The 7,303-nt window shown below is 38.3% G+C and overlaps 3 long non-coding RNA genes across 5 annotated transcripts; 2 read left to right on the plus strand and 1 right to left on the minus strand.

Moving 5' to 3' along the window:
• Positions 1-1,288: 1,288 nt before the first annotated feature.
• On the minus strand, positions 1,289-2,558 carry LOC139023943 (uncharacterized). Of its 3 annotated transcripts, none has more exons than XR_011475178.1 (3): positions 2,529-2,558; positions 1,880-1,967; positions 1,289-1,319 (listed from the first exon to the last, which is right to left on the minus strand). It is a non-coding gene; the product is annotated as an uncharacterized lncRNA (long non-coding RNA). The 3 variants fall into 3 exon arrangements; XR_011475177.1 differs by lacking the exon at positions 1,289-1,319 and adding an exon at positions 1,651-1,750; XR_011475176.1 differs by lacking the exon at positions 1,289-1,319 and adding an exon at positions 1,762-1,793.
• On the plus strand, positions 1,342-2,013 carry LOC139023944 (uncharacterized). The gene is made up of 2 exons (XR_011475179.1): positions 1,342-1,768; positions 1,854-2,013. It is a non-coding gene; the product is annotated as an uncharacterized lncRNA (long non-coding RNA).
• Positions 2,426-2,916, plus strand: LOC112068515 (uncharacterized). The gene is made up of 2 exons (XR_011475180.1): positions 2,426-2,506; positions 2,546-2,916. It is a non-coding gene; the product is annotated as an uncharacterized lncRNA (long non-coding RNA).
• The last annotated feature ends 4,387 nt before the right edge of the window (positions 2,917-7,303 follow it).

Consider the following 7,303-nt stretch of genomic DNA (forward strand, 5'->3'; position numbering starts at 1 on the left):
TTCTTGAAGAAAAACTATAAAATGTACGAATCAAAAGGTAAAAACACAACAGAATGCTTCTGTTAAAGGCCATTGACGGCCGAAAAATTATGATTTTAACTCAAATTGTAGAAATAAAGTATCACGTTTTTAAATTGTGAGCGAGAGTTGTGCTCTTGTGATTATTTTGGTTGGTTGGTCCTCGTCTCCCGTCGGGGGTTGAGCCCTGGTGCCTTCGATACCTCTCCAATAACACATTAAACACAAGGTGTTTCTCAGACATTATTTTATTAGCCAGTACAGGTTAACCGTGTTGTAAGACTCTGTCTAACAAACCCGAGGAATTCCTTCCAGACTTCACACAGAGACAACAAATTAAAATGAGTGACAGTGAACCACAATGCACAGCAACCAGCCACTGTTGGTCAGATCTTCAGTACAAACCATCCAATGAATATATATACATACACACTTTACATTTTATGAAAATGTACGATTGATCGATAGTGTTTTTAGGTCATGTATCTTACCTCAGACAAACGGACACGTTTACAGATCTCACTACAGCTAATAGAACAACTGAGTGACTTCAGTACTGAAGACTACAGCAAAATAACTATAACTCCTTAGTCTCACCCTACCTTCAACCCAGAGAGGAGTACAGTAATGACAGTCTCTACCTTCCACCCAGAGAGGAGGTACAGTAATGACAGTCTCATCCTACCTTCAACCCAGAGAGGAGTACAGTAATGACAGTCTCATCCTACCTTCAACCCAGAGTGTAACTCCTCTCTGGTGTTGAAGGTAGGATGAGACTGTCATTACTGTACCTCCTCTCTGGGTTGAAGGTAGGATGAGACTGTCATTAATGTACTCCTCTCTGGGTTGAAGGTAGGATGAGACTGTCATTACTGTACTCCTCTCTGGGTTGAAGGTAGGATGAGACTGTCATTACTTGTACCTCCTCTCTGGGTTGAAGGTAGGATGAGACTGTCATTACTGTCTCCTCTCTGGGTTGAAGATAGGGTGAGACTCATTACTGTACCTCCTCTCTGGGTTGAAGATAGGGTGAGACTCATTACTGTACCTCCTCTCTGGGTTGAAGATAGGGTGAGACTGTCATTACTGTACCTCCTCTCTGGTTGGAGGTAGGATGAGACTGTCATTACTGTACCTCCTCTCTGGTTGAAGATAGGGTGAGACTCATTACTGTACCTCCTCTCTGGGTTGAAGATAGGGTGAGACTCATTACTGTACCTCCTCTCTGGGTTGAAGATAGGGTGAGACTCATTACTGTACTCCTCTCTGGGTTGAAGGTGGGTGAGACTGTCATTACTGTACTCCTCTCTGGGTGAAGTAGGATGAGACTGTCATTACTGTACTCCTCTCTGGGTTGAAGGTAGGTGAGACTGTCATTACTGTACTCCTCTCTGGGTGGAAGGTAGGATGAGACTGTCATTACTGTACCTCCTCTCTGGGTTGAAGGTAGGATGAGACTGTCATTACTGTACCTCCTCTCTGGGTTGAAGGTAGGATGAGACTGTCATTACTGTACCTCCTCTCTGGGTTGAAGGTAGGTTGAGACTGTCATTACTGTATCCTCTCTCTGGGTTGAAGGTAGGATGAGACTGTCATACTGTACCTCCTCTCTGGGTTGAAGGTAGGATGAGACTGTCATTACTGTACTCCTCTCTGGGTTGAAGGTAGGATGAGACTGTCATTACTGTACTCCTCTCTGGGTTGAAGGTAGGATGAGACTGTCATTACTGTACTCCTCTCTGGGTTGAAGGTAGGATGAGACTGTCATTACTGTACTCCTCTCTGGTTGAAGGTGGATGAGACTGTCATTACTGTACCTCCTCTCTGGGTGGAAGGTAGGATGAGACTGTCATTACTGTACCTCCTCTCTGGGTTGAAGGTAGGATGAGACTGTCATTACTGTACCTCCTCTCTGGGTTGAAGGTAGGGTGAGACTGTCATTACTGTACCTCCTCTCTGGGTTGAAGGTAGGATGAGACTGTCATTACTGTACCTCCTCTCTGGGTGAAGGTAGGATGAGACTGTCATTACTGTACTCCTCTCTGGGTTGAAGGTAGGATGAGACTGTCATTACTGTACCTCCTCTCTGGGTTGAAGGTAGGATGAGACTGTCATTACTGTACTCCTCTCTGGGTTGAAGGTAGGATGAGACTGTCATTACTGTACTCCTCTCTGGGTTGAAGGTAGGATGAGACTGTCATTACTGTACTCCTCTCTGGGTTGAAGGTAGGATGAGACTGTCATTACTGTACCTCCTCTCTGGGTTGAAGGTAGGATGAGACTGTCATTACTGTACCTCCTCTCTGGGTTGAAGGTAGGATGAGACTGTCATTACTGTACTCCTCTCTGGGTTGAAGGTAGGATGAGACTGTCATTACTGTACCTCCTCTCTGGGTTGAAGGTAGGATGAGACTGTCATTACTGTACTCCTCTCTGGGTTGAAGGTAGGATGAGACTGTCATTACTGTACCTCCTCTCTGGGTGGAAGGTAGAGACTGTCATTACTGTACTCCTCTCTGGGTTGAAGGTAGGGTGAGACTAAGGAGTTATAGTTATTTTGCTGTAGTCTTCAGTACTGAAGTCACTCAGTTGTTCTATTAGCTGTAGTGAGATCTGTAAACGTGTCCGTTTGTCTGAGGTAAGATACATGACCTAAAAACACTATCGATCAATCGTACATTTTCATAAAATGTAAAGTGTGTATGTATATATATTCATTGGATGGTTTGTACTGAAGATCTGACCAACAGTGGCTGGTTGCTGTGATTGTGGTTCACTGTCACTCATTTTAATTTGTTGTCTCTGTGTGAAGTCTGGAAGGAATTCCTCGGGTTTGTTAGACAGAGTCTTACAACACGGTTAACCTGTACTGGCTAATAAAATAATGTCTGAGAAACACCTTGTGTTTAATGTGTTATTGGAGAGGTATCGAAGGCACCAGGGCTCAACCCCCGACGGGAGACGAGGACCAACCAACCAAAATAATCACAAGAGCACAACTCTCGCTCACAATTTAAAAACGTGATACTTTATTTCTACAATTTGAGTTAAAATCATAATTTTTCGGCCGTCAATGGCCTTTAACAGAAGCATTCTGTTGTGTTTTTACCTTTTGATTCGTACATTTTATAGTTTTTCTTCAAGAAACTAGTCTTATCAATTTGCCCGTGTCATTTTAGTGCATGTAGACTGCCACCACAAGGTGGAGCTGTGGGATTTTTTTAATGTGGTGTAACTGCATGCTATATCCTGTAGGTGGCAGCCTTGAGTCACTGTCAACAGTGTGACTGGTGTATCAACTGTTTTGACAACTACATTAGAGGGACAGTTATCTCGGGTTAAAGTGGGACTCCAGTTTCTTTTCACCTCATTTTAACACCTGATTTACTTCACAAAGGCTCATCTCAGTAGGTGGACGTGGTATGTTTATGGTTTAGCACAAGTGGGAGGGGTCTCTATTGTGTGTCTTTCAGAGGGGTTGGGTTAAAAGCAGAAGCCACATTTTCAGTTGGACCTTGTGTGCCATGGACTAAAATAGGGACCTTATTGTTTATTTTTATTTTTAATTTTTTTAATTTTATTTTTTATTATTATTTTTTTTAGGGTGGATCAGCTTAATATTGCGGAAAGAATGTTGTTTCCAATGTAATTGTCTGCATCATTTCCAATCCCCATATTTTTTGGGGGTAATATATATATCCATTCACGTATGCATACATATACACATATATACATACACATACCTACATAGACATACATACTTTTTTTAAAGAGTATACCTTTATTATTATTCCCTGCAAACCCTACCACCGCTCCCCCAATTGGAGTAAACTGATAAACATTTCTGTTTTTACCTTCAATTTATACATCTTATACCCATTTACAGACACAGTCTACTTTTAATAGTTTCTTCTTGTTTGTTCTTAGTCCTTCCTCTATTTCTGTTGCCATCCAGTTTGATTTCCACTTGTAACTGTGCTATTTCACAATAGCTCCGCACCTATACACATTTCACAGATCCCGTATGCCCTACATTGTTTATCTTGTTATTAGTCCCACCCTTCAGCTCCACTCAACCTTTCCCATCTATCTTCCAACATCATCCATTTCGGATTTTTATTTGCCATATATTTTTCAGCTGTGCTGTGATGCTTCACAAAAAGATTTGAATCTTCCTATTCTCATAGCTTCCACGGATTGTAAATTAAAAATAAACATTTTTGCTAAAATAATTATTATATTATTGATTGATTGACTATGGCTTTTCAAATCCCCCAGTATTGCTATCTGTAGCGTTAGTTCTACGCAAATGTTGCAATTCTTCAACCATTCCTGACCTGTGACCAAAAAACGAGCTACATGGACAATACCAAAATAAATGGTCTAATGACTCTGCCTCCTCACAGCAGAATCTACAGAGCTGAGAAGATTGTATCCCCATATATATAACATTCTATAGTTGCAAGAATTTTGTACAATAATTTAAATTGAAAAATTCGAAGTTTTGAATCCGGCGTTGTTTGCGTATCAATTCATAAACCATGTGCCATGGAATGGGTACATCGAAAATCTCTTCCCAACTATTTTGCAATTATATGGCACAGCTGTAAGTTTTTTGGTCCTTAATGAAATTGGTATATGTTTTTTATTATCACACTTTTCTTTAACCATTTATGTTCTTTAATATAGGCCGACATACAAGTTCCTTACTTTTATCCCCTTCCACCTGCCTCTTCCATTTTTGTGGTAATGCTGCAATTAATTGGTTGTAATTTTGGGTAGAGCAGACATTTCCATATGTCTGTGTTAGCTGCATGTGTGACATTACTCCACCAGCCTATTTATGATATCATCACAAAAATTATACCTTTTTTAAAAATTTCTTCGATAAATACAGTTTTTTATCAATTACTATATTTGAATTTAACCACAAGATTTGTTGTACTATTTGTTCCGTCCTTTCAGGTGGATTAAACTGAAATTGCAACCAACTTTCTAAGGCTTGTTTAAAAAATAAAGATATTTTGGAGATTATTTCCTTTTCAAACAACCGAAAGTGAGCAGGTGTAATCTGAATAAAGGGAAAAAGGCCCTTCTTGAACATAGGATGAGACATTCGTACCAATCTACTAGAGAACCAGTTTGATTTAAGTATAACTTTTGTATGACTGATGCCTTTAGTGAGAGGTCTAATGCTTTAATATTTAATAATTTCTGCCCTCCGAATTCATATTCGTTATATAAATAGGCCCTTTTATTTTATCTGGCTTGCCGTTCCAAATAAAATTGAATATTTTTTGTTCATATAATTTAAAAAGCAGGTCACTAGGTGTAGGCAAAACCATAAGCAAATAGGTAAACTGTGATATGATTAAAGAGTTAATCAGGGGTGATTTTCCACAAATAGACAGGTATTTTCCTTTCATGTAGCAAGATCTTATCTATTTTTGCTAACTTTCTATAAAAATTTATTGGAGTGAGATCATTTCTTTCTTTTGGGATTTGTATACCGAGTATGTCCACATCACCGTCAGACCATTTAATTGGTAAACTACATGGCAATGTAAAATGTGTATTTTTTAGTGATCCAATACGTAATATGGTACATTTATCATAATTTGGTTTTAATCAGAGAGGATAGCAAATGTATCTAGATCTCTAAGAGGCCGTGGAGAGATTCTAGTTGTGGTTTTAAAAGAAAACATGAATCATCAGCGTACAATGACACCTTAGTTTTAGGCCCTGGTTTTCTAATCCTTAATATTAATGTTGATCTAATTTTAACAGCTAACATTTCGATGGCAATAATAAATAGATATGCCGATAGTGGACAACCTTGTTTTTACTCCTCTAGATAGTTTAAAACTTTCTGAGATGTAGCCATTATTTACTATTTTACACTAGGTTACTATTAATCATTTTTACCCATTTTATAAGAGATTCCCCAAAATTGAAATATTCTAGGCATTTATATATAAACTCCAGTCGTACTTTATCAAAAGCCTTTTCAAATCAGCTATGAAAACCAGGCCTGGTGTCCCGCGATATTTCATAGTGTTCTATTGTTTCCAGTACTTGCCTTATATATCTCCAATGTATCGTCCATGTAAAAACCTGTCTGATTAGGAATGAATAATATCTGACAAAACTTTTTTTATTCTATGCGCCAAGCATTTTGCTAGGATTTTTGCATCACAACACTGAAGTGTAAGAGTCTCCAATTTTTTAAATGGACTGATCTTTATATATACCACTTGGTCCTGTTTCAGTAATAATGATATCACACCTTCTTGTTGCGTGTCTGATAATCTATCATTTTATAGGAGTGGTTAAAACAAAGCTAATAGTGGTCCTTTGAGTATATACATTTTTTTTTGTATACTTCCACTGTATGCCATCCAGTCCTGGAGTTTTCCATCCTTAAAGGCCCCAATTGCATCAAGTAGTTCTCTCCTCTGTAATTAGGCCTTCACATGAGTCTTTCTGTACAGATGTTAATTTTACATTATTATTAGGGAAAAAATCCATACAATTAGTTTCAGTTAGTGGAATGGAGGAGCCTGAAACGAAAATATATTCTTAAAGTACTTTACTTCCTCTTTCAAAATATCATTTGGTGAACATGCGTGACTCCATCATTTGTAACAAGTTTTAATACGTTTTTTTTGGTAGCATTTCTATATTGAAGATTGAAAAAGAATTTGGTGCATTTTTCCCCATATTCCATCCAGTTAGCTTTATTTTGTAATATATTACACTGGATCTTTCTTGAATAAGTTCCTCCATTTCTTTTTGTTTTTCCTCTAATTATTCTGTCCTCTATGGTACCGTTTTTATTGTTATCTAACTGTACTGTTAGTCCTTCAATTTCCTTTGTTAATATGGACTCTTTTGATCGAAATTGCTTTTGTTTTATAGATGAGTACTGAATTGCATGGCCTCTAAAGGCACACTTAAAAGTGTCCCATACAATATGGGGATCTGCTGTACCTATGTTATGTCTAAAAAAGTCAGTTAAAATTCTTCTGTCCTAGTTCTAAACAATTTATCATCTAGTAGGCTTTGATTAAATTTCAATATCCTCGCCCACGTGGAATTCTGTAAGAGTAATATATATGCCAATTATGTGATGGTCCGACCGCATTCTGTCCCCTATCAAACACTTTTTAACTTTTGGTGCCAGAGAGAATGATATAAGAAAGTAGTCAAGGCGACTAGCTTGATTAAGCCTCGCCATGTATATCTCACTAGGTCAGGGTATTTAGTCCTCCATATATCACTAATA

Source organism: Salvelinus sp. IW2-2015, unplaced genomic scaffold, assembly GCF_002910315.2.
Source record: "Salvelinus sp. IW2-2015 unplaced genomic scaffold, ASM291031v2 Un_scaffold552, whole genome shotgun sequence".
NCBI lineage: Eukaryota > Metazoa > Chordata > Actinopteri > Salmoniformes > Salmonidae > Salvelinus > Salvelinus sp. IW2-2015.